At 39.2% G+C, this 27,647-nt stretch overlaps 1 pseudogene; it reads left to right on the top strand.

Annotated features, from left to right (window-relative positions):
- Positions 1-11,215: 11,215 nt before the first annotated feature.
- Positions 11,216-11,374, top strand: LOC122907971 (annotated as a pseudogene).
- The last annotated feature ends 16,273 nt before the right edge of the window (positions 11,375-27,647 follow it).

Consider the following 27,647-nt stretch of genomic DNA (forward strand, 5'->3'; position numbering starts at 1 on the left):
TGTCTTTGGATCTTGAATGTGGCAACAGGGAGGCTGAACACCAGTTTTACTTGTCCCCTCTGAAAGATGATTTGCTTTTTCACCCTGGATGGCTAAAAAATTCTGTCCTTGAGATTTATCCATCATGTGGGATTTGAGCATTCTCTCTCAGACTTCCTGGAAAAAAAAAAAAGAGTGTTCTTTTTAATTTGGAAATACAACCTTTTTCTTCATTTATGGGATATTCTTCTTGAATTATATTTTTGTGCACATCTGTAGCATCTGATGGGTCCTGATTTCGTGGAGAGAAATTTATGATTGAATTATCTTGGTCTGTGTTCTGGGTCTTGTCACTTCATTTATTGCTTTAATTTCTGTATTTTTTAAAAAAAATATTTTATTTATTTATTTGACAGATCACAAGTAGGCAGCAGCAGGCAGAGAGAAAAAGACAGGGAAGCAGGCTCCTCACTGAGCAGGGAGCCTGATGTGGGGCTCAATCCCAGGACCTTGGGATCATGACCTGAGCTGAAGGCAGAGGCTTAACCCACTGAGCCACCCGGGCACTCCATTTTTCTGTATTATTTTTTATATGCATTTACTCTGATTATCCAAAGCTTCTCTATGCCGGTAATTCAGTTCTCACTAATGTCTATTCTATTAATTATTCATTCTTCTTTCTTCCTTTTTTTTCTTTCTTTCATTCTTTTTTCTTTCTTTCTTTCCTTTTTTTTTTCTTTCTTTCTTCTTGGTTCTGTAATTATATAGTTTTGGACTTTGCGATAATTTTCCTTAGGTCAATATTATCCTTCCTGATTACATTGTTGAACTATGTTTTCCTGTAAGGTAGCTCTGTGCGTCTTGTATACTATATTCACTCCTCCCTCCATATGATACTTGAAGTTACCAAGAGAGAGTGCCTTTCTCTCACCTGATACAATATGATGACTCCTTGATTCTTTTCCCACAGTGCATTACATCTGTTTATTCAACCCTTGGACCAGTTCCCTCAATTCAGAGTGTAGCCCAGTAGGATAGTGAAGCTCATTGTTCGTCTCTCTATCTCCCTTGCCCCCAACAACAGTGAGATATTGTGATTTATGGGAAATATATGTCTTTGGTCTTTCAGAGGACAGAAATATATTTCTCATATGCATTTGTTTTTTAATCACTGTTCCTGACTCGCAGATCACAAAACCCTTAGAATTTCCTGAGCAATAAAGGCAAGGGCAGCATGTTATAATATTTGGTCTCTTGTCCTAATCCCCTGAAAATGCTTCAAAGCCATCAAGGTGCAGTGGGGGTCTCCATATTCATAACCAGACCCTTTCCACCACAATTGGGTTTGTGTTAATGAGGTGACTTTCGGAAAGTACCTATGAATGAGGGCTGGTTGCCAGGGGAACAACCCAGAATACATTCCACCCTTTGATTTCCGGGGAGTAGGGAAGGGTTAGAGGAATCAATCACCAATGACCAATGAGTTAATCAATCATGCCTATGTAATGAAACCTCCAATAAAAACCCAAAGAGGAGGAGCTTCAGAGAGCTTCCACATTGCGGAACCAGGAACCAGAAGCTTCCATGTGCCAACATGTCAGACCCCAAACTCCAGGAGGACAGAATCTCTTTAGTTTGGGACCTCATTCTGTGTATCTCTTTATCTGGCTATTGATTTGTATCTTTTAATATCCTTTGCCATAAACTGGTGATGTAGTATATAAATGAGTTTCCTGAGTTCTGTGAGCCACTCTAGCCCATTAATGGAACCCAAGGAGGAGGTTGAGGGAACCTCTGATTTACAACCCATGGGTCAGAAGCTTAAGGCTTGCAATTGGTGTGTGAGGAGTAGGGTAGTCTTGTGGTACCATACCCTTACCTTTGGAATCTGACACTTTCTCCAGATAGAAAGTATCTGAATTTGGTTAAATTATAGGACATCCAGCTAGTGTCCCAAGAAGTGTGGGGAGAAATCTCCTCCTTTACATATTGGCATTGGGTGCAGAACCCAAAATAAACCATGTTCCTCATCCTTGGTTCAAAGAGAAAAAAGGGAACAAACCAACTCAACTTGGTTGTCTCCAGACTTGGGAGAGGACATTTTTTAGAATCGCTCTTTGCCTGTAGGAAGCTGGTGGGGGAAGAAGCATAGGACAAGGATGAGAGCCAAGTACTTCCCATTGACTCTTTTATTTCTTGTTGATTCTTTCATTATTTGATTGTAGGTGTTGTTTTTTCCCCTCTGGCAATTTTTTTTTTTTTTTTTGCAGATTTTATTCATCTGTCAGAGAGAGAGAGAGAGAGAGGCAGAAGGAGAAGCAGGCTCCCTGCTGAGCAAGTAACCTGATGCAGGACTCGATCCTGGGTCCCTGAGATCATGACCTGAGCTGAAGGCAGACGCTTAACCGGCTGAGCAACCCAGGCATCCCATCTAGCAATTCTTTTAAAATTTATGTCAGCTCATATTTGAAATTCTCCAGTGGCTTTCCATCTCTGAGTGGAAAGCTAAAGACTACACTGGTTCCCATAAGGATCTGCTTCCCTTCTCACCAGTTACCTCCCTGATCTCATCCGGTTCTCTCCTCCTTGCTCATTCTGCTGAGGCCAGCTGGCCTCCCTGTTCTTCCTCAAGTACACCAGGCTTCTACCTGTCTCAGTGACTTCTGCCTCGAACATTCTCCCCTCCTCCCATCCCACCCCGTATCTTCAGGTTGGTTCCTTCTCTTTAAGTCTTTGTTCAACTCTCCTCTTAAGGTGACCTTCTCTGACCAGGCTTTTTAAAACTATAGCCTTTCCCTTTACTGTTCACATTCTTCTCCACAGTGTCTATGACTCTAACATACCATATCATTTATTTCTTCATTTGACCTCCTGACCGTCTCTACTACTGTACTCCCTGCCAAGGTAAGCTTCACCAGGGAAGAGATTTTTCCGGCGAAAAAAGGACTTGGCTCGTGGACAGTACTTAATAAATATTTGTTGAATTTATTTGTTTGGTGGTGGTTGTGTATTTTGCTCATCATGGTATTGAGGGAAAGAAATTGGCGGGGGTGGGGGTGTTTCTCCTGCCCCTTCAACCCATCTCACTTAATCTTCTCAGCAATCTGCTTTATATATCTTGATGAAAGCCAGGCTTGTTCCCAGAAAACCGGCTCTAGTGTGTAATACGTTTGTCATCGGGATGCCTTCCTATTGGTTCAAACTGTTTTTTTAACTGTAACCAGCTCAGATTCCCTTGTTCCCTGGGGTAACTGAGGAATACATCCATCAATAAAATATCCTTTGCGTCTCTGTGGTGCAACATTTATTTTGGTAGTAAGAGAAGCTGGTGGAAGTTTATTTTGACTCCCTTATTTTGCCTTTTATTTACCAATCCTTCTTATATCTTCCCCCTTGATAACAAAAGCCATATAATTAATGAATCTTCAGCAAGTGGATGCCCTCGATTAGTGGCAGAACTGTGAGCAGGACGAGTTGGTTTCTTTCAAACTCTCTATGTTTTTTTCAGGTGGTTTTTTTGAGCCTCTGTGTCCATATGCACTTCAGGTGATAACTTAATCTCAGCTAGTCCCTTCACAGACTTTGAAAATATCTAATATGAATCAAAACATGACTTTAAGTGAGATTGATATTTGAACACTTATAACCAAAATAGATGGAGTTTATGGATGCATAAGTCCTTTCCTCAAGTAACTGTAGCTTTAATGATCTTCAAACCATCTGAGTTAATCCTTTGGTTTTTTTTTTTTTTAAGATTTTATTTATTTGTTTGACAGACAGAGATCACAAGCAGGCAGAGAGGCAGGCAGAGAGAAAGGGGGAAGCAGGCTCCCCACTGAACAGAGACCCCGAAGCAGGCCTCAATCCCAGGACCCTGAAATCATGACCTGAGCCAAAGGCAGAGGCTTTAACCCACTGAGCCACCCAGGGGCCCCAACCCTTTGTTATTTTGAATTCTTACCCACTCCCTGTGAGGAAGACGCTTGTTCACTGGAACCAAAGCTCACTTGGTCGGTAGACTAAACATGAATGATCACCATCGTTATGTCTCAGGCATTGTGCCTACTACTTAACACGTACACATTATCTTACTTAATATTTACAGTAATCTAATTATGTAGGATAATTTTTTAAAGGTGAAAATAAAATAAGTAGATCATGACCCTAATACAAATATGAAATGAACACATCCAAGATTTTATTTAACTTACTATTTAACAAGGAAACCGATACATGTTATAACTGATTCAAAGGAAATTCAAGGAATTACAGAGCAATTAGGAATGCTGAAATGAATTTACAAATGAACCTAAAACATGTTCATATCCAAAGGCAATGGTCAATTGCATTTCAGTGGACCCAATCTGCACGTCTTTAAGCTCGGATCTGTTTGAATCACTACCAGTGTTTTACATCTTACAAAGTTACAAAATACCTCGCTAACGTAGTGGGATATTCTCAACAGGACATTTAATATTCTGTCCGCTACCCCGTCTTTCACAGCTGCTATGTTTTCCTGATGGTATTATTCCAACTTCGAGATTTTAGAACTCAATACATAAGAAAAAAAGATCAGCTTAATATAAATAAGATCTTCAATTTTTGGAAAACAAAAGGTGATGTTTAAATAAAGCAGATAATCACTGAATAGTAGATCTGGAATCCAACATTGAAGATCAAACTTGACATTTTATACCTGAAAGACTCTGTTGTTAAATAATTTGCCAAAATCATAAAGCTGGCTGTTAATGGGATAGGAAAACAGAGAAACTGGGACTTACTCCTAGAGGATTACTAAAAAAACACAAAAAAGAAAAACCATGTGTGTTAGAAGTGCCTTTAAATATATTATGTTTAATGAATTATCTCTTTAAGATAAAAATATATTGAAGCAAACATCAGTCAGAATTCCCTAAGGATTATATAGTTTAGAATAAGACCAGAGTCTGTTAGTTTCAGAAAACCTATTTTCTCCCATCAGAGCAAATGCGATGGACTCACATTGCCTAATGACACAAATAGTATATTCATTTAAAAATTAAAAATATGTTCTCTAACTGTAAGGTTTCACTGAGCTGATTATTATTTCTTTGATTCAGTATATCTGCAAAGAGACGTTCTCTGAAAAGACAGACTCATCAACTGACATTCTCTTTTTAATTAAGTCAAAGTATTCCCTTGCCTTAAGGATACATTATCAAAGAGATTACTTCAATTACAGACTTCAACGCTAATTTAGTAAATTAAGGATGTGCCTGACATTTCATCCAACAGATAGCTAACCAGAGCGCTACAGTATTTAAATTAAAAATCAAGTCCTGTTCAGATTTGCTTCATGTATATTTAAAAAAAAAATTTACAAGAATTTTTCTTAGTTCTTTAGGCTTCTAAAATTCAAATAGAGGTTTTGATGCAGCTTCATACTTTAGCAAATGGGAAAGTCCTGGAAGCCCACTGGTCTGCTTACTCAGATTGGCATGACCAATATAACAAAAAGTAAACAGATACCATAATTTACTGTTTTGGGAAATAAGCAAGGGCTCCTGGGGTGGATGGAGTCCACAAATCTCTGTTCTTTGTACTGACCCAGTCTATGTCTCTTCCTCTATTCTAAAACCATTTACTTTGACTTTGACAAAGCATTTCTTTTTTGTTCAAAGTAGCAACTGTTCTGTCAACATTACTACTGGACAGAGATTAACCATGACATGGTCTAAAGGCTGGACAGGTTCTGCTGAACAGAAGGAGAAGACTGCAATCTCCCTTGGGAGTAGAGATTGTTGTCCTGCACTAATATATGCTTGGTTTAAAACTCGGTTATACTGGCCAGGGCAAGGGTTTTTTGAGATACATCTTGCCTTTGGAAAAATAAAAAATGAGGGATGGATATGAAATCTTTTCACTGTACTTGTAGTTTTGATTGACCTTCTTTCCAGTGCCATATTGAATTTTAGATACTATCATTTGAATGTTTCATTGAACCTTATGTGTCTTACTATCAGGGAGGAAGACTTTCCTCTGTCCTCTGGTCCTTCTGTCTGGACTTAGAATCAAACAGACATGAAGCAGACTAGCAGGAGAAAATCTAATGTAATGGGCATATGTGTGGGGAATCCACACAGACTGGAAATTCTAAAGTCAGTGTGACAACATGAAGCTCATCTGAGTTAAGGAGAGGGGCAGGGTCAAGGCAACAAAGGGAAGGGAGGCCATTAACAAGAAGGAGAAGGGACATGTTTGGAAAAACAGGGTTGCCTTATTATGCCGACAAGTTTCTTAGGTAAAGGGGAGTCTCCGTTAATAGCTCTCTTCCTGGAACAGCTCTCCTTTCCGATGCAAACTTTAGCAGAGAGCTTTTCCTGCGTCTGCTGGGTTTTGATTACTTATAACTCAAAATAATCTTTATGCCAAAGTGGCCCATCTTGGGGCAGCCTGCCCTTGGCTTCTACACTATCATTAAAATTGGAAATAGGGATTTGAGAATATAGAATGCCAAGGTTAAATGAAACTGGGATTTAATCTTGAGAAGAGAAAAATGACTTTTAAGTCTTGAGTTAGTGATTCAGTGAACACAGAGCCCTCCCCATGTAGTTGCTAAGGATCACACAAACCCTGTTGTCCCAAAGCTTTTTTACATCATTGCCGCAATACCCGAGGGGGCGGTGCCTCCTAGCAGATCCAGATTTGCCTTTTAAAAGCTGTGAGCCACTAAACTGAGCTCTTTTCCTAGTTTTGTAAAATGGGGATAATCATGCTCATTAATTCCTGGAATGATTTTAAAGTTCAAATATGTTAATATTTGTAACGTGTTTAGGACAGAGTCTAGAACGTATAGGCATTGTATAAATATTTGTAAATTAAATACGTAACATAAACAAAGAAACCCCATAGTGCTAGATATGGCTGGAATCCATTGGATGCTAGAACCTAGTAAAGGAGCTGAGAAGAGCTATGGAACAGAAGTTATAAGTCATGCCCAGGTGACCTGCCTCTTGTGTATGCTGTTGTCCTCTACTCATGCGTTCACAAGCTGGAGATCCACCGTGAAAAATCAGGACTTCTAAGTCATGGCATCAAAAATTCAGGATCTCCACTCTTTTTAATTAAAAAAATTTTTTTTCCCAGCCTTATTAGTAAAGAGGCAAGAGATAACAGGTGCTGGTAAGGATGTGGAGAAAAGGAACACTTGTGTGTGATTGGTGGGAACGTAAGTTGGTGCAGCCTCTATGGAAAACAGTATGGAGGTTCCTCGGAAAGGCAAAAATAGAAGTACACTATGATTCAGCAATGCCACTTCTGTGACATCCATGTGAGAACACGGATGGACCTTTTCTCTTTTCTATTTACACTCTCCCTTGGTGATCCCATCCAGTCTTGTGGCTATCAGAATTTGGTAAGTTTTGAATTTATATCATGTCTGAATTTGTGTCCTGAGTTCCATATGCCTACTTAACACCTGCATGTGAATATTTAATAATGAATATTAGTAATGCCAGTGATGATATTAGCAGTTTATTTTGCTCATTATAATTTATATTAGTATGCAATTTTATTTTATTAATAAAATTTGCATATTTAAAATATTTTATTTTGTAAAGCACATGATTATATGTTTATTATATTATTTACATTATACATTTTTATTTGTGTTAATGTTATTTTATTATAATTTAATATTTAAGAGGTCCAATATTAAATTCTTTGTAGTCTCTCCCAAACCAAGTACTCCTATATGGTCATCTTCATCTCATTATAAAGACATCTTAATTCTATACTTTCTTAAGCCAACAACCTTGAAGATGGCTTTGACCACTCTTTTTCTCACTAACTCATATTTAATTCTGTGAACAAATCTATAGTCTCCCCTTCAACATTTTTCCAGAAATCGACTTCGTTATCATGTCCGAATGACCCTGGGTCAAGTCATCATCACCCTAATTTATTACTGTAACAAATAATATTAGAATGGAGGTTACTGATTTTTTTTAAATCAAGAAACATTAAATAACAACTTCATAAGAATTTTGATTATCTGTATTCTCCCTGAGTATAAAACATTATGGTCAGCAAAGGCCTTAACAAATCTCCAGGGATTTTTAAAATAGCATCTGATTTCTGAAATATTTATATTGATAACAGTTTACTTATATATATTTAACCTAAGCCAGACTCTGTATACTTTCTTACTTGACAGATATTCCAATGTGACTCTTTCTACTGTAATACATCAAACAAACTTAACCTAATTATTTCTAACATCTCTCTTTTTATAAAGTAAAAGAACAAACCTCTGTGCTTTTCCAAAAGCCCTCTACAAAATCTCTCAGATAGTTCTAATATACAAAAAAAATTATAAAAATGTTTTTATATGTAATATCTAGTTGTAGGGAAGGAATTAAAAATGTCATTAAAGGAAATGTGGGGACTTGATTAAGATAAGATAATGGGAGCCTGTGAAGCTGTTTAACCAAATTGACAATGTAACATTTAATAATCATCACAGAAACAAAGATGGCCATCTATGAACCAGGAAGTAGACCCTCACTAAGCCAAATCTGCCAGCACTTTGATCTTGGACTTCATCTTCAAGTCTCCAGCACTGTGAGAAATACATGTCTGGGTTTTTATTTAAAAATAAATATATGAAAAAATAAGCATGGAAAATAGCATTATTTTAAAGACCCTCTTAGTTCTTTCAAAGGTGGGACCCTTTGTTTTTCTTTTTCTTGAATAATCAAGGATATAATAACATTAAGATAAAGCAAAGAAAATCATTCTGATATGACAGAGACTCTTTGCTCTGTAGGCAGATTACACATAAGGGAAACAATAAACTTTGATATTATGGGTAAAACCACTGATCAGTAAGGCCAGGAAGCAAGACCATCAGAATTGAGAAAATTTTGTTATAAATTTTAATATTTTATAGCTTTTATTGAGACTCGAGTAACATAAATCAAAGCAAATAAATTCGGCTTTCAAAGTTTTGTGCCTAATTATGCTCTTTCATATTCTGGAACAAACTAAAATTTTAGGGGAGTGGTTCTCTCAGGGTCTCTGTGATGTAAAAATCATACTAATGTAATAATAATGTAATAAATAATGTAATAATAATACTAGGATGACATTAATGTTAATATACAATGTGTTCACCATTGCTGTCTTCAAATCAACAAAATAGCTTTTCAATTTTTCAACCTTCAATACTTTAAGTATGGTTAATTCTAACCCACATAAAACTCTTTGGGATCCTCAGTAGGTCCTAAAAGTGTAACATAGCCCAGAGATGAAAACCTTAAAGCTTGTTGCTTTAGAACAAAACTACTCTTCTTGAAAAAAGGACTGCTGTTACTCCTGGCAGAGTCTCCAACCCTTGGCAGTAAGTTTTTTTTTTTTTCTTTTAAAGATTTTATTATTTATTTGAAAGAAAGAGAGACTACAAGTAGGCAGAGAGGCAGGCAGAGAGAGAGAAGCAACCTTGGGGCTTGATCCCAGAACCCTGAGATCATGACCTAAGCCAAAGGCAGAGGCTTAGCCTACTGAGCCACCCAGGCGCCCCTAGCTCTTGGCTGTAACTTTTAAAGAAGTGTCTGCTTTCTGCTTCACAGAGGAAGGCAGGGGACGGACGATGAGAACTGTATCATACACAAAGCTTTTCTCACAGACTAGCCACACTGTTGAACACACGGGCCAGAACTCAGCAACCACATTGTTTCGGACCCAACGGCTGTGTCCCCTTCAATATGTATATCGAAATCCTAACCTCCAGCATGGTGACATTTGGAGGCGAGGCTGTCAGGAGGTGATTAGGCTGTAAAGGTGAAGATCTCATGAATGGGATTAGCGCCTTATAAAAGAGACAGTTAGGGAGCTCTCCCACTCCAAAAGCCAGGTGAGAAATGGAGAAAATGGCCAGGATGCAGGCTCTCACCAGATACCGAATCTGCTGGTGCCTTAATCTCAGACTTCTCAAAAACTTCCAGAAATGGGTGGGATCCTCACATGTTTATCTACGGTATTTGGTATTTTTATCACAGCAGCCTGAATAGTCTAAAACACAAATATATCCCATACATGTCCCTAAAGTGACAAAAGAAAAAAATACATTGATTAGTATGACCTCAAACTATGGCCTTGCTGTAGAATAAAAAAATAAAAAAATAAAAGCAAAAGTATGTAAAACCCATTAATCAACTCAGTTTAGTATTTGTCCAAGACCGGGTGGGAAATGTGAACTAGAAGAGGATGGTGAGTAAGACTGAAGAATTAAAGGTAGCTTTGAGGTTCCTCATGGGTGGGAATGTTGTAAAGAGAGATGAAGATCACAAAGTGTAGGCACAGCAGGTGATGATTTCTGCTTGAGAGGTCAAACAATCAGAGGAAGGCAGGCAGCCAGCATCTGGCCACATGTTACTGTATTTGGAAGATGTGTCCCCCTTTATCAGAGGAGGCCATGTTCCAACACCCCCTAGCAGATGGCCAAAACAGTGGATAGGACAGAACCCTATAACATACTATGTTGTAGGCTCTACAGACCTACCTAGGATAAAGCTTAATTTATAATTTAGGCACAGTAAGAGATTAACAATACAATTTAATTACAAAATAGAACCATTATTACACTATACAGTAGTAAAAGTTAGGTGAATGTGGCCGCTCTCTCAAAATATCTTTTGGTGCTGGACTTACTCTTCTTGTGATGATGTGAAATGAGGAAATACCAACACTGCAATGATGTGAAATGAGCGGAATGACACAGGTATGGGGACCTAGTGAGGCTACCATTGACCGGAGAGCGTGTCAAAGTGAGTGTTGTCTGCTTCTGGACCATGGCTGACCATGGTTGACCATGAGTAACTGAAACCACAGATAGGGTGACCTTATTTGGGCTGGGTCTTGAAGTTAAGACTGGGTGGCTCAGTCCGTTGAGTACCCGCCTCTTGGTTTCGGCATAGGTTATGATCTCAAGGTCCTGGAATCGAGCCCCGTGTCAGGCTCTGTGTTCAGTGGGGACTCTGCTTGAGGATTCCCTCTCTCTCTCTCTCAAATAAATAAATCTTGTTTTTTTTTCTTAAAGGTAGCAGATTTGTGATTTGTCTTTTTTGAGGTGATACTAAGGCCATGCAAATAGATGAAATAGCAAAGAGAAGTTTAAGAATCACAGATTTTTTTTTCAGAATGTAATAGTTATTCTTTGTGTAGGTATAACTTCATTCACTTCTGAAATAGTGTTGCTAGCTTTGCGCAGTGGCAGTATCGTAGCCAATGAGGTTTATCCGAGGCGCGATTATTGCTAATTGAAATAGTGTTGCTTATAACCGTTTTTGAAAGTATAAAAGCTAAGGGGCTAGGTCCATTGAGAGCCTGACTCTTAATTTCAGCTCAGGTCAAGATCTCAGGGTCATGAGATGGAGCCCTACATCGGGCTCCGTGCTGGGTATTTGCGACACTTTCTCCCTCTCCCTCTGTCCCTCCTGCCCATCCCCTACTTGCAGTCATGCACACTCTCTCTTTAAAAAAAAGTTCAGGGGCGCCTGGGTGGCTCAGTGGGTTAAAGCCTCTGCCTTCAGCTCAGGTCATGATCTCAGGGTCCTGGGATCGAGCCCCGCATCGGGCTCTCTGCTCAGCGGGGAGCCTGCTTCCCCTCTCCCTCTCTGCCTGCCTCTCTGCCCTCTTGTGATCTCTCTCTGTCAAATAAGTAAATAAAATCTTTAAAAAAAAAAAAAAGTTCAAAAGCCAAAAGAGGTGATCACCATGGCATGTTCAGGCTTGAGGTTACTGACACAATTTAAAAAAACAAAAACAAATTTTAAAAAACCGCAAAACACATTTTGATGAATACTTAAACCAGGCTCTGCCAATTTTGCCAGTTTTACCTTCCTTCTCTCTACAGGGAACTTCTTTTGCATTGGTTCCCCTACAGTTTGTGACTTACTTGATTTTTTAGCTCATTTATTTCTTGTTGCACCTGCCTTGGGTTTCTATCACTGTCCTGATTTACCTGGATGCCACCCTGGAAAGCAAAGGGGATTCTCTTTTGTAATTTAGTTCATGGTTTTACTCAGGCGATGATATGCACACCTTGCCTGTGTGTGTTTTCCTAGCCTAAAATGGTAAATAATATAATGACTATTTTTTTTTTAAAGATTTTATTTATTTATTTGAGAGAGACAGTGAGAGAGAGCATGAGCGAGGAGAAGGTCAGAGAGCGAAGCAGACTCCCCATGGAGCTGGGAGCCCGATGTGGGACTCGATCCCGGGACTCCAGGATCACACCCTGAGCCGAAGGCAGTCGTCCAACCAACTGCGCCACCCAGGCGTCCCTATAATGACTATTTTTAAGCATTCACTTAGGGCCGCATTCTGGTTACTTCTCCCTGCTCCAAACCCCTACCTTGATACCATACAAAAGGATGGGTTTCTGGAAACTGAATTACGCGGTCAAAGGTTATACACATTGCTATGGACAGAGTTCTTTTCCCCCTAAAATTCATAAATTGAAGCTCTTACCTCCAGAGTCCTGGTATCTGGGGATAAGGCTTCTAGGAGATAATTAAAGTTAAATGTCATCCTAACAGTGGGGTCTAATCCCATAGGACTATGACCTTTTAAGCAAAGGAGGTGAGCGCAGTCTCTCTCTCACTATCTCTCTGTGGCCCCCTCTACCACGTGAGCACACAGAGAGATGACAGTCCTCTACAAGCCAGGGAGAGAGTTCTCCCCAGAAACTCAGCCATGCCAACACCTTGGCCTTGGACTGCCAGGCTCCAGACCTGTGAGAAATAAATTTCCATTCTTTAAGTCCCCCAATTTGTGGTATTTTGTTAAGGCAGCCTGAGCGAGTATAAACATTTTAGAAGTTATTGATACATATTGATAAATTACTTTTTAGAAAGGTATTACCAAATTACCCCTTATGACCCTATATCCTCAACAGTACATTGCCTAGCTTTATTCTTTTAATATAAATAGCCTTTCAAAGTGTTTAGAAGCTCATTCTTTTTTTTAAATATTATTTATTTATTTATTTGAGCGAGAGAGTGAGAGAGAGCATGAGAGGGGAGAAGGTCAGAGGGAGAAGCAGACTCCCCATGGAGCTCGGAGCCCGATGTGGGACTCGATCCCGGGACTCCAGGATCATGACCTGAGCCGAAGGCAGTCGCTTAACCAACTGAGGGACCCAGGCACCCCAGGAAGCTCATTCTTTTAAAGGGCTACTTCATCCAAATAGACCGAGTTTCCACGGCATTGCCTCATGGATATTTTGAAGTTCTCAGTGTTAGTAATATTTCCAGAGATAAAAACGTCCACTTGGGAATCCCAAAACAAAGCAAGCAAACGCATAAGAAAAAAAAACTTAAAAAATTTTCCATCATTTTTATCATCTCCATTTTTATATTTATTGAAAGGAAAAGCTACGAACTAAGAACTTGAGATGGTCTCAAGGCCATGTATTAATAGAATTGACAAAGACTTATCATATAGGCTCTCTTCATTTTAAAGACCGCACCTATTTTTCAAAAAAAAAAAATGGCCATTTTTGTAAGAAAAGAATAATACAGAAAGATTGCTTTAGAAACATAAAAAAATACTTCTTTAGTAACTTTTTATTATGCCTTGAAATAAAGTGCTTACTAGCAGAACACCGTCTTTTCCCCATTTTGTACCCTTAACTGTTCTGTTTCATGTTCCATACTTTTCTCTCCTTCAGCTTGCAAGAAGAAATCAGTGACTTAAGAGGTAGAATGGAATTAAGAACTAAACTCCACTTTCTGATCTACTTTCCTGCTGAGAACATTGTGCCGTGCTGTCCACAGAATGCAAATATTTATAGCCCAAAACCATGTACTATCAAATAGTAGCAGAAGTTTGCCCAGGACGGCCACTGGCGATTATCTTGAGGATAAATTCATGATGCCGTGACTTTATGTCTGACTCTGACTCACTTTTCCATTCTTAACTCCATTCTTCACTCACCTGTTCCATTCAGGATGACTTTACAGCACACAGTACACTCTTCTCCTAATTTTGTCCCGAGTTGGCACCGAGTGAGTGGAGATGAAAATATCTTCCACGTCAGTCTGTCTTGCCTCATTACATTCTCAAGCTGTTTTCCCCATTTTAGCATTTCAAGGACAGTTCTGCCCTCCTGGGTCCTCTTGAGGTTGAATGGATTTCCATGGAACAGGGGCCTGCAGAGCTGATAATTGAAGAAAGCAAAGAGAAAATGAAATTCTCCTATCCTGACCAAGTGGGCAAACGAAGGCAATCCAATGTCAAATCAAGGATGTTTCCCAAGTCCGTCTTCACGGACTTCTGTTTGATGGGAAACCAGCCAGAAATGCCCTCAACCCAGAAAGGTTTTCTTATGGGCTTTCAGTTTGCATCTTAGTGTTATTTTTATAGCATCTGTATTGGTTTTTATCTACCATAAATAGAAAAAAAAAAAAAAAAACAGAAACAAAAACAAAACCAAACCAAAAAAACCACTGAGTTGAGGAACTGGAAAGATAATTTGAGCAGAGTGATGAGTAGGTACCGTATGGAATAAAAATGCCAGTTTTTCATATAGAAAAATGTTCTATTTCAGAAAAGAAAAGAAAAAAAACCCTTCTGGCTCTAAAAAAAAGTCATTTCAGCGATTCTTGTTTTGTTCAATGTAGAAGTGCATAGAGCAATTCTAATTTTTTAAATGACTAATGCTCTTAAAGTTGAACAGAAAAGATATAATTTAGTGTGTATAATTTACTTGAAACGAAATTAGGTTCAAATTTAATTCTTCCTCTGTGCTCATTGTAGTGTGGAAAATGCCAGATTTTTAATAATCTTTCAGAAAAAAATGCTGTTTCCTTATATTAGGATCTAATACGATTGGAAAATAATATTCATGTGACTTCAGTGGAGACATTAAGGAAGGGATTGTGTCTAAGTCAAAGAACATTTTGTGCAGACAAAAATCCACTTATAAATTTTGACTTTCCCCAAATTTAACTAATAGCCTACTGTTGACCTAAAGCCTTACCAGTAACACGAACAGTCAACACATAGTTTGTATGTTTTATGTGTTAAACACTGTATTCTTATATGAAATAAGCTAGAGAAATAAATAATAAAGTTAGAGAAAAGTAAACACGTTTACGGTAATGTGCTGTTTTTGAAAAACAGCATATACACGGACCTGCACCATTTAAACCCATATTGTTCAACTGAGTACGCTGAGGAGAATATTTTGTTCTTAGGTAACAGACACCATAGTGTTTAGGCGGAAAGGGCTATAGTGTACGCTATTTATTCCCAAATGGTTCAGACAACAAAAACAATCTGTGCGTCCACAAAGTTTTAAGGGGAAAGGGTGTTAATGCAAGAATTTTGTGTTCAGCTTAAGTGTGATTCATGCATCAGGGTAACAATATTGGAGGGGTGCCTGGCTGGCTCAGTCGTTAAGTGTCTGCCTTCGGCTCAGGTCATGATCCCAGCGTGCTGGGATCAAGCCCACATCGGGCTCCCTGCTCAGCAGGAAGCCTCCTTCTCCCTCTCCCACTCCCCCTGCTTGTGTTCTCTCTCTCTCTCTCTCTGTCAAATAAATAAATAAAATCTTAAAAAAAAAAAAAGACTAAACTAAAAAACCAAAGCTACCAAATGGGAGTATAAACATGCAACTTGCTAAGAGACTAGATCTTAATTATCCCCACCACAAAAAATAAATGACAATTATGTGAAGAGATACAGGTGCTCGAGAATGATTTCAGTGTATCGTAATCAACGCACTGGACACCTTAGCCTTATACAATGTTCTATGTCAAGTGTACTTCAGTTTTTTAAGAAAGTTCCTCAGATGAACCTGATTCCCAGCTAGATTTAGGATCTGCTGACGTCATACTCTGTGTCTTACAGTTGTATACATGGCTTTTTCCTTCACTGACGTTCAAGTTTCTTAAGGACAGGAACTCTGTTTTTCAGTATTGCTTTCTCTTGTAGAGTGCCTTGCACATTCACAGTAAGAAATCAGTGGCTGGGGGGCGCCTGGGTGGCTCAGTGGGTTAAGCCGCTGCCTTCGGCTCTGGTCATGATCTCAGGATCGAGTCCTGCATCAGGCTCTCTGCTCAGCGGGGAGCCTGCTTCCCTCTCTCTCTCTGCCTGCCTCTCCATCTGCTTGTGATCTCTGTCAAATAAATACATAAAATATTTAAAAAAAAAAAAAAAAAGCCTCTGCCTTCGGCTCAGGTCATGATCCCAGGGTCCTGGGATTGGGCCCTGCATCAAGCTCTCTGCTGGGTGGGGAGCCTGTTTCCCCCTCTCTCTCTCTGCCTGCCTCTCTGCCTACTTGTGATCTGTCTGTCAAATAAATACATAAAATCTTAAAAAAAAAAAAAGAAAGAAATCAGTGGTCGTTTGTAGAATTCAATTGCATAATGGCTGAAAGTTCTTACCAGTTAAAGGCATATCATTATACCTTCTTTTCTTTGTAGTAGCAATAGATACATTATATATTTATGTATATAATATATATAAAATGTTATGATTTTAATGCAACTGTGGATATTATAAATATTCTTATTTGAGTTAGTAGTATACACATTCAGTTTTTTCTTTGTAAAATGATCAAGTGTTAGAGCACTAATTGGGAAAAAAAGCCCTAAAAGATAATATAATCAAGTTGTTGAAAGCTCTGAGAATTGGTAGTGATTTTTAAAGCTTAGAAAACCTGGATCACGGAAGGCAAATATATGCCTCACATTCTTTCTTCTTATTTCCAGTGCCTCTTAGGAGACATTGCTATAGATGAGGGCATGCTTTTTTCACTTCAGTGAGGCTTGGCTCTAGAATTCTTCTTTTCTTTTCTTTAAAAAAAAAAAAAATTTAAACTAATCTTTATGCCCAATGTGGGACTTGAACTCATGACCCCCAAATCCCAAGTGCAGCATGCACTTTCCAACCGAGCCGGCCAGATGCCCCTAGAACACTCCTTAACCTGCATTTCACACAGCCACTAACAAATTATGTGGAGAATTATGCGAATAAAAAAAACTGGCCATCCATTCTTAAAGGGAAAGGTAATCAAGTTTGGTTTTTTTAATGTTAACTTCTTGAGTTCTTTCCATACTTTCCTCCTTCCACTTGAGTGATTTTTTTCTTCCTCTTTCTCCCCCTTCTTTGCTTACGAGTTATATGTTCATCTCCACTTTTTAGTTGGTGTGTCAGTGGGAAATTACCTTGGTGCAAAAATGGCCTCCAAGTCCACTACCAAAGGGCTGACGAGAAAGGCTGACAGAACAAATTAAGATGCTGAAATCACACTATTTGCTGACTGCATTTAAAGCATGTGGTAAGAGGCAAAGGGAAGGAGATGCAGGAGATTAATAGTTTTGAGAAAGACCAAATTACCTGAATCTGGTGTTGTGAAATAGTCCTGTGTCCTATCTTCCATTTTTCCACATCGGCTTTCCCTACTAATGTTGTGGCTATGAGGACCAGAGTTGAGAGTGAGGTAAGAAGACTCGGCAACCAAGGTACCTAGAGCCAACTTGGGTTTTCTCTAACAGCCCCAAGGACTGGCATACCATTGTTCCTCAGCACTGGTGATTCGCTGAGCTCCTATGGATTTGATCTACCTGGCTTGAGCAGAGGACACATGGAGCCAAAGGGGTGTCCTCACGAATATCTGGTGCTTCACGGGTCTCAAGAATATTTAGTGCTTATGAGGCAACACTGATAATAACTGTAGCCTCCTCTCAAAAGCCTTCCAGAATTTAGAAACACAAAATGTTTCAACCCAACTTCTTTCATGGGACACTGTTTTCATTTTGGTGGTTAGAATAATATTATATTATTATATTATATTATATATTATATAATATATATTATATAATAATAATAATATTAATATTAATATTATTAATAATAATATTATTATTATAGTCAATAATTATTTCCTTTCCCCCAACCTTTGAGACGTTTTCTTTATTCAGTCTTTCTTCTTGTTGTTATTTTGTCCTTTTGGATTCATGCTTTGTCCTTTTGGATTCAACTTTTTTTCTCACTGAAATACATCTGTTAGTAACCTAGGTCTGTAAATGGGAAACTCTGTTGATTTTTTTTCTGAAACTTTTTTCATCCCCACTTTGAATGACAGTTTAGCTGAGAAGAGAATTTCCAGCACTTTAAAATTTTTATTTCAATCTTATTTTACAATGAGTTGCTGGATTTTTTTTCTTTTTTGGTCAATCTAGATACTTCATAGGTGTTCTTTCTTTGTTTCTTTATTTTTTATTTTCCTGCTACAGTTTTCCTCTTGTTTTTGGTGTTCTTCAATTTTAAATAGAAGCTTTTGGATACAGTATTTACTTTTTTCTTTTTAAAGAAGCTATTTTTTTCTTTTCTTTTTTTAAAAAAGATTTTATTTACTCACTTGACAAAGGAGAAAGAGGGAGCGAGCACAAGCAGGGGCAATGTGGCAGGCAGAGGGAGAAGGAGGAGTAGGCTTCCCACTGAGATGGACATGGGACTCCATCCCAGGATCCTGGGATCATGATCTGAGCTGAAGGCACACACTTAACCCACTGAGCCACCCAGGTACCCCCAGTATTGACTTCTTGAAAATTTATGCGGTTGAGGACTTACTGTATTATTCCACGGGTCATGCCTTTCTTTCTTTCTGAGAAATTCTTTGCCATTTTCTCTTTGAATAGTGCCTCTTCTCCATGATCTCTTTGCTCTCTTTTTGGGATGTCTATTAGATGTGCATTGGACCTTCTTATTGTTTCTCTACCTCTTTCTCTTTCTTTTTTAAAAGACATTTATTTTAGAGAGAGGGAGAGAGCACACAAGCAGGAAGGACAGAGGGAGAAGGAGAGAGAACCTCAAGCTGGCTCCCCAGTGAGTGCAGAGACCGAGGTGGGGCCAATCTTAGGAAGAGATTGGAACCACAAGATCACTATCTGAGCTGAAACCAAGAGTTGGACATTCAAACAATTGAGCCACCCAGGCATTCCTATTCTCTATATCTCTTAACCTCACTTTCATATTCACTATTTTGTTTTAATCCTCTGTGCTATACTATTGGTAATTTTCTAAGGTTTATTTCTAGTTGAATACTCATCTCTTCTGCTGTTTCTGTTAAACCCATCTGTTGAGTGTTTTATTCTTAATAGAATACAAGCTCTATGGTAGTAGGGAATTTGTATATCTTGGTCACCATTTTATCTCCAGCACCTCAAAGAATGACTGTTCAATAAATAGTTGTTGAAAGAACTAATGAATCAATAAGTCCAACTTTTTCAAATATTCCTTTGTTCAAATATTTCTATTTTTTAATCTTGTTCTTTCACTTTATTTTTATTTTACATTCTTTCTTTTACATTTTTAATCCTTTTATTCTTTGGTAGTCATTTATTAACAAGTTAAATGGGCACAGATTTTTTTTTTCTAATTTGGTGTATTTGCTGACTCTCTTTTGTGGTGGATCATTCCCTTGTGTACAAGGACATTGTGTACACAATTTATTGAGAACTTATCTTCAGTGAAGGTAGTTCATTCTGTGGGATTCTTCTGTGCCCTGAGTTGTGCAAGTGTACTTACTACACATTTTTATACTTATTTCTCTAGTGCATTGGCAGTTTCTCTGTTTCTAAGCTTGGAATTCTATTTTCAAATGTAAAACTGGATTTCCATAGACTAGGACTTTCCATTTTCATGGGAACTGTGACCCACTCACCTCTATCCAACCTAGGCTACTGGGTAGAAGTTAAGCTTCTTGGCAATTTCCTTAGGCTTTGAGAACCTTTAAGGTCCTAACTTATGTAGGTCTTTTAGTTCCAGCCTCATTAAGTAACTCTAGGGCCCTGCAAGAAGTTAAACCTTACTCTTGGCTCTGATTACTATGACTTTGAATTTCTTCTTCATTTCTGGTATCTGAAATTTTGAGTACTCTCAAATTTAAACTCAGCTTTATAGTTTAAAATAGATATATTCTATCCATTATTTCTATAAATTTAAAGGAGATGAGTTGCATGCCATGGCTGTGATTTCTACTTGGAAAGATGATTTAGTTCCCCCCATCTTGCTAATGAATTTCATCCAAATTATCTTAGAGACTATCACTAAGAGTCATCATCTCTTTTTTTTTTTTAAAGATTTTTATTTATTTATTTGACAGACAGAGATCACAAGTAGAAAGAGAGGCAGGCAGAAAGAGAGAGAGGAGGAAACAGGCTCCCTGCCAAGCAAAGAGTCTGATGCGGGGCTTGATCCCAGGACTCTGGGATCATGACCCGAGCTGGAGGCAGAGGTTTTAACCCACTGAGCCACCCAGGTGTCCCCATCATTTCATTTTTGATTCATAGAGTTTTTGGCAGCAATCTTATAGAGACTACCATTCAAATCAACTCAATAAATAATACAGTGCTAAATGCTTCGGGACGTATAAAGATGACGAAGGTGGTTTCTGTGCTCAAAACGCAAACATTATACAGCAGGGAGATTATGAAATGTTCATAAATAATTGTGAGGCAGGAAGTCTTTAAGTGCTACAGAGATGCGTACAGCTTTGGAACCAGGCATGCTATATTTATTATTAAACAAAATACAAAACTTGTTTATACAAGGAAAAGAGAACTGAAAGGTATTTTCTAGCGGTAGTAATAGAAAAAATGTCATGGTGGAGGTGGTAGTTGAAAGGTGTCTTGAAGAACGAGTGGGAATTCTGAAGGGAATAAGAATGGAGGCAGAAGTATTTGACCGGTGAGAGTGGCTCTTTCAAACAGAGGGAAATTCAGAAGCTTGGATTAGGAGATGGAGCAGTAGAGAGCATGTAATAGGGAATAGGTAGTCTAATTTGACAGGTGAGGATGCTGGAATGATAGTATTATTAGAAAGTAAAAATTAAAAAAAAATAAAAATTTTAAAAAGAAAAATATTTTTAAAAAGTAAGTAAAAATAAAAGCAATGGAAATAAAGCATGAGTGGGTATGGGGATGTACTTAAAGGTAATTACATTTTTAATTTATCCAAAAGGAAAGAAAGATGTTGGGTTTATTTTGTTGAGGATACATGTAAGAACCAGGATCACTTAAAAATTTAGTTTGGGTAGTTTCTTCTTCCCCACGTCCCAATCTTCTACTTGGTTCCTTTCTCTACTTCCCAGGAAAAGAGGGAAACTGAATCAGCACGTTTGTCTCTCAGGCATACGGGCGCCATCTAGTGGGCACAGCAAGTAATCACAGGGAATCACAATTCTTCTCTATAGAGATATTTGTTTATTTTTCACTTATTTATAGTATGGTTAGCTAATTAAAGGGGGCCAAATCTGACTGGATAAGGAAACAAAGTGGTCTAAAACAGTATTACTTGATCATTGGATTAAGAGAATGTGGAATCAGATACAAATGGATTAGTCACCAAAACCTTACTCAGTATGAAACGTGAACATTTCCCATCTGAGACTTAACATCAAATTGTATTTTGGGGTGAACCTTAAAGCAGGATCTAGCTGAGTTTGTAGAGAGAGCTGAGAATAAGAAAGCCAGTAAGTGAGGAAGAACCTGAGCGACTGCAGGTTACAGTACAATCCTAAAGTTTTCTGTCCTTCTCCTTTGCCTAAGTCTATTCAGCCTTTAGACCCTAATACGACTTCTGTAAACCATGTTCCTTCACCTCTCAGGTGTGTATTAGGTGAATCGCTTACCTCCTCCTACTGACAACTGTAACCATCATGCTACTGACCACACTGTTATGTCACTTCCATTTTTTAAAAAAAAAGATTTTATTTATTTATTTGACAGATAGAGGTCACAAGTAGGCAGAGAAGCAGGCAAAGAGAGAGAGAGGAAGAAGCAGGCTCCCCTCGGAGCAGGGAGCCCTATGCCATGCAGGGCTTGATCCCAGAACTCTGGGATCATGACCTGGGCCAAAGGCAGACACTTAACGACTGAGCCATCCAGGCACCCCAAATAACAGTAAAGTTTAAATGAAAAAAACGTTTTTGAGGAATATTACTAGTAGGAAAAAGCTTTTTTTTTTTTTTTTCATTGTATACCGATTCCCTCCATGATGTCCATTTATTTGTAATCTCTGGCGTTTTATAACTTTCAAAATACTTCTCTCTGCCTTGGTGGGGGAAACATAGTAGTCTATAGCTCATTGTCCTTGTAGAGACTAAATAAAAGACTACATGTGAGGCATATACAGCAGCGTGGAGCACATATTACGTGCTTAATAGTTGGCTTTTATGATTTCATTCACCTCCTCTCAAAAACTCCCTGAAGCAACCCAGAGACTCAAAGATGGTACATATGTTCTATCCTCCTTTATAAGTTGGAAAACTAGTGATCATACAGGCTAACGATGCATCCATCTATGATTATGGAGTCACATGAGTTATTAAGTTTATGAATCCACAATATCTAAGTAATAATTCATTGTCCTTTCTATGGCATTATGTTGCTCACTTAGATGGAGAGAAGGAAAGAAAGGACATTTGGATGCTAAATAATAAAAGGACTATAAGGCAGAGAATGAAAGCGAGTTGTAAGAGGTGTATTATTTTTCTAAGGCTGCTCTAAGAAATAACCACAGTCTTAGTGACTTCAACACCACAAATTTATTATCTCATTGTTCTGTGGCTTAGAACACAGGATTAGCTCTGCAATAAAAATCAAGGGGTTGGAAGGATTGCATTTCTTTCTGGAGGTTCTCAGGAGAGTGTACCTTGCTTTTTCCGGCTCCTAGAGGCCACTTGCATTCTTTCGTCCAGCTTCAAAGCCAGTGGTAGGTTGAGTCCTCACTCTGTCACGCTGACCTATTCCTCTGTTTCCGTCTTCTACTTTTTTTTTTTTTTTTAAAGATTTTACTTATTTATTTGACAGACAGAGATCACAAGTAGGCAGAGAGGCAGGCAGAGAGAGAGGAGGAAGTAGGCTCCCTGCTGAGCAGAGAGCCCAATGCCGGGCTCAATCCCAGGACCCTGGGATCATGACTGGAGCCAAAGGCAGAGGCTTTAACCCACTGAGCCACCCAGGCGCTCCTCCTTCTTCTACTTTTAAAGACCCTTGTGATTACACCGAGTCTCCCCGGATAATCCAGGATGATCTCCCTATTTTAAGGTCAGCTGATTAACAAACCTAATCTTCTTTTTCCCCGTGAAGTAACATATTCCCAGTTTCCAGGGATCAGGATGTGGACATCTTCGGGCAGATTACAGGCCATATTCTGCCTATTCCAAAGGGATAGGGAATCCTAAGGCGAATACTGGGCAAGGGATCCCCCAAGGATGAAAGGAAGGGGCAAGTGTTTTGTGGGCACAATGTTTTCAAATGGAAATGTTAGAGGCATCGCTGCAAGCTCTCGGACATATATTATTAACTCACATTGATTTTGGCAGACAAGGAAACCTCTTGATGATGTTCACAGGGCTAAACCAGAATCTTGTTTTGTACTTCCTTTGTGCTTTTATTTTTTCTATTTAAACCGATGTAGGGACTCTTATATATTCCTGTTAAATTTTATCTTTATATTTCAGTGCAGGGTTCAAGTGTTTTGTTTTTTTTTTCCCCAAAGATTTTATTTATTTATTTGACAGAGAGAGATCACAAGTAGGCAGAGAGGCAGGCAGAGAGAGAGGGGGAAGCAGGCTCCCCGCTGAGCATAGAGCCCGATGCGGGGCTTGATTCCAGAACCCTGGGATCATGACCTGAGCCTAAGGCAGAAGCTTTAACCCACTGAGCCACCCAGGTGCCCCGGGGTTCAAGTTGTTAATCTAATTTTGTTTCCTGGTCCTGTCTTCAGAACAGAACTTTGGCTACAATTATCCAACTTCGAGTTTATCTAATTATACTTATAATTGATTATAATTATGTTGATTATAATCAAGCCATTATTTAGGAGTCTCACCCACAAGTATCATGAAAGACTGGATTAAATGCTTTGTTGAAATTAATTTCTATCATGACTATACAATTCCCATTTGAACTCAAAGATCAAATAAAAAAAAAGAAGGCTAGGATGACTTCTCTTTAGGTAGTCTGGTTCTCAGTAACCAGCAAACCCTCTTCTAAATGTTCGCAAATCTGTGAATTCTGGAATGTTACTTTTTTGTTCTCAAGCTTTTAGTGTCTGTCTTTAAGCCAGTTTTTCGAAAGCAGGTGAGTTGTCATCTTTTTTTTTTTTTTTTTCAATTTTTTACAGTTTCTCTGAACTTCCCAGTCACGGGGCTTAGGTTGTTGGTGAATAGCTGTGGGATGGAATTTGTGCCTGGAAACATGAACTTATTTGAAACAGATAGGTGTGATCGCTATCCTCTCACTTCTCTCGAGTTTCACTTCTTTCTCTACTCAGTTTCACCTTCACCACCTTCAAGTCCGTTTTCCTTACTGAAGAAAAAGCGCACAGATAGAGTCAACTCTCCAGTTTAGCCTCTCTGTGATTCTCTTCTATAAATTGATAATTCTGTGTTTATGAAAATCTAGGCAGACATCATTATTTCTTTGAGCCCTCTATTATACCCCATGCTACTTTAAACCCATCTTTCCACCTTTTCTTCTCGAAGGTACCAGGTAACTCCAGCCCTCAATGTTTTCTTCATGGCCCTTTATAGTTTACATGACATCGTTTAATGGTGGAAAAAGTATCACCTTCCATTGGAGGCTCTTTAATTATTTATTTTGTTGTCTCTCAGAATAACTGTTGATTTCTTTGCCCTTTTTTTATTTACCTGCAAAGCTGGGGTTCTTCCTAAGCAAGAATGCCAGGTACTCAATATATATTGTAGGTTATTTGAGTTTCTTAAATATCAAATTTGGATAGATATTTTTCACATATTAATCTCTTTGACTGATTTTCTTGTAATAAAAACCAAACAAAACTACCTTTAGAAGTGATTCTCATCTCCAAACTTCTACCAATTACTAATTAATCATGTCTTTAAGCTATTTAATAACAATCTCAGCTACATTTAAGATGGCAGTTTGGAATTCTATTGCTAAAGAGGCAAGACTCTCTTTTTGCTTTGCCAGCCAAGGCTGTGTTTCTTTATTTGTCTGGCCTTATTCTAGAAAAAGATTCTAATTTGAAACTTCTAAATTATACCTAATTTAAACCCTGAATTTAGAAACCACATCCCTTCTCTGGGCATGATTTTTTAGCTTGGAGAATTGGTAAATGTTTAAAAACAAGAAATTATAAAGAGTGCTTAATAGTACTAATTTGAAAATGTTATATATAATTTTCAATGCATCAATAATCATGCAGAATAAGCTACTGATGTAACATCGGGAAAAGGGTAGCAAGCTTAATTCTCTTTTCTACATTAAATACTGCCAAAATTCTGGTTCACCATTTATTTCGTTCAGCTAGGCAACTTGTTAAATCTCAGTCTGTGACTTCTATGATCTACGTATTCCCATGTGATTTATTTGTCTAAAAATCTATTAATGAGATATGGGGATTCGGGTTGCCGTCATGACAACCCACAGTACGGCTTGTTTGCGATTTCCTAGATACAGAAGCTCGGAAAGGAATATCCTCCCTGCAGATGCTTATTTAGTACTGGGACCTGGTAACTATGGAAATTTAGTTTGCGATTATGTAGCTAACTTGTTTACAAGGTACACGAAAACAGATAAAAGAGAGAGAGAGTAAAATATGTTATGGTCAATATATTTTTTGGTGGCAGTCTTGTTATGTAAAGGTCTTGGTGTTCTCTCTCTATAATTCCCCAAAATTATCATCCTAATTTTGTGATCCATTGTATAAGAGAATTTAATATCTTCCCTTTCTTTTATTAGGTAGATTTTGTTGAGGAACTAGTGCTATTTTGTGGGGATAATAATGACAGTAATATTCATATCCTGTTGCACACGTGCTTTTTTCATCCCGAGGTACCTCACACTACGATGCATAAGACCTGGAAATCCGGATTGATGTCAGAAAGAAATCTTAATCCCAGACCACCTATCATTTAATTAAAGAGACAGTACCTATGTAAAATGATGGTGAACAAGACAGGAGCATGTGTGCTGTTGAGAGGACAGTGGGAACATTTTGCCTGAGGTGAGAAGAGTTTCGGAGAACTGGGTTTTGGTCTTGAAACAAGAGTAGAAACACCAGCAAGCAGAATGGATGACCCAGAACCTTATAAAAGCAAGCAGCTCCGGAAATAAATTCCCCCTATAGCGCCATAAAAGAGGAGAACTCTGAAGTTAGAGCAGGTTGAGACTACCAGTGAGAAGTATAATTGCAGAGTTGATATGAATATGTGTTTCAGTAACCCCTTTTTACTAAGTTGATTTATGGTTGACCTCCATCGACATAGTTGCCCACAAATCCTAGGCCATCAGGAATTCACTCCTCTGAATTTGTAGCTAACGTGTCTTACATATTTCAAAAGAGAAAAAAAAATACATGGTTGAATAGTTTTTATTACCTGCCTTCTTCAGTTTCCTGCATCGTTTCTAGGACATTCTATTTCCCCTCCTGCACTCCGACTGCCAGATTTTTAAGCATCATGGATTCTTCCAACCCTCTTTGAATTTCTCATTTAATCCATGTTGGGTAGGAGAAACAAAACGCGATTCCTTGATTTTTTTTGGGGGTGGGGTATAGGATTTGGCAGTGACAGTTGGAGAGATTTGGTTTAAATTTGAGAAATTTGGTGTATACAGGATTAACAGACTTTTCTAAAAAGGCTTTAAATAGTTAAATCCCCCCAAGTAAAGAACTGTGCAAGAAATGTGACCATACAGAAGTCTGGAGAGGAAAGTCTGTAAATCTGGGCGTTGAGCTTTTCTTTCCTTTACAATAACTTTTGACTACCATCTGGGTCAACTTTGGGCAATAAAACTCAAAACATCGGTTTATATTTTTAGCAAAAATAAGTGCGGTTTAGAATCTCCCACAGATGCCTGTGCATCAGGCCATTTGGAAAATTCAGGATTCGCGCCATTCCCAGACTCTCCTGAGGACACTTAGAAACTAAAAGCATCCTCAGTGTCCAGATGTCTCAGGTCTGATGGCGGAAGGAGGCAGAAGGTAGGAGACAATGAGGACACTGCAACCCAGACACTGCAGCGGGGAGGACAAGGGGCAGCGGAGTGAATCGAAATGCAGATCTGGGAGAGGGCCCCTTAAAAGCCGGGAAACATATAAGAAAGGGATCCTAAAACTAGATGCCACCGGGGAAGCGGACGGAAGGGCTGCAGGTCAAGGTCAAACGCTAGGAGGCGGCAGCGTCTGGAGTCAAATGCAAGCAGCTGGCTGCAGGCCCGTTGTTTTGCCCGCGCCTTGAGGGACAGCATGCCCAGGTCTCCGCAGACCACACAGATCCCAAGCTCCAGGGCCGGCGCCGGAGACACTCCAGCTCTGCGGCTGGGCGCGCGCGCGCGCATGCCCCGACCTCAGCGCGCCTGGTTTGCCCCGCTCGCCCCGCCCCCTCGGAGCCCCGCCCCCAGGTGCGCAGGCCTCGCACGCGCGTCAGCGCCACAGCCCGCGACGCGACGTGCGGGGCCAAGCGCCGGGAGCGCGCGTGTCCGCAGATTCCGGTCCTCCGGGAGCCCCGCCCCCAGGTGCTTTCGGCAGGAGGCGGAGCGAGGCTTTCCACGCCGCGCGCTCCCCCGGCAGGCGCGCTGCCGGCCCTGCGGCTCTGGGGCGCACGGGGCCGAGCGGCAGGGGCGCGCGCG

Source organism: Neovison vison, chromosome 5, assembly GCF_020171115.1.
Source record: "Neovison vison isolate M4711 chromosome 5, ASM_NN_V1, whole genome shotgun sequence".
In the NCBI taxonomy this organism is placed as follows: domain Eukaryota; kingdom Metazoa; phylum Chordata; class Mammalia; order Carnivora; family Mustelidae; genus Neogale; species Neogale vison.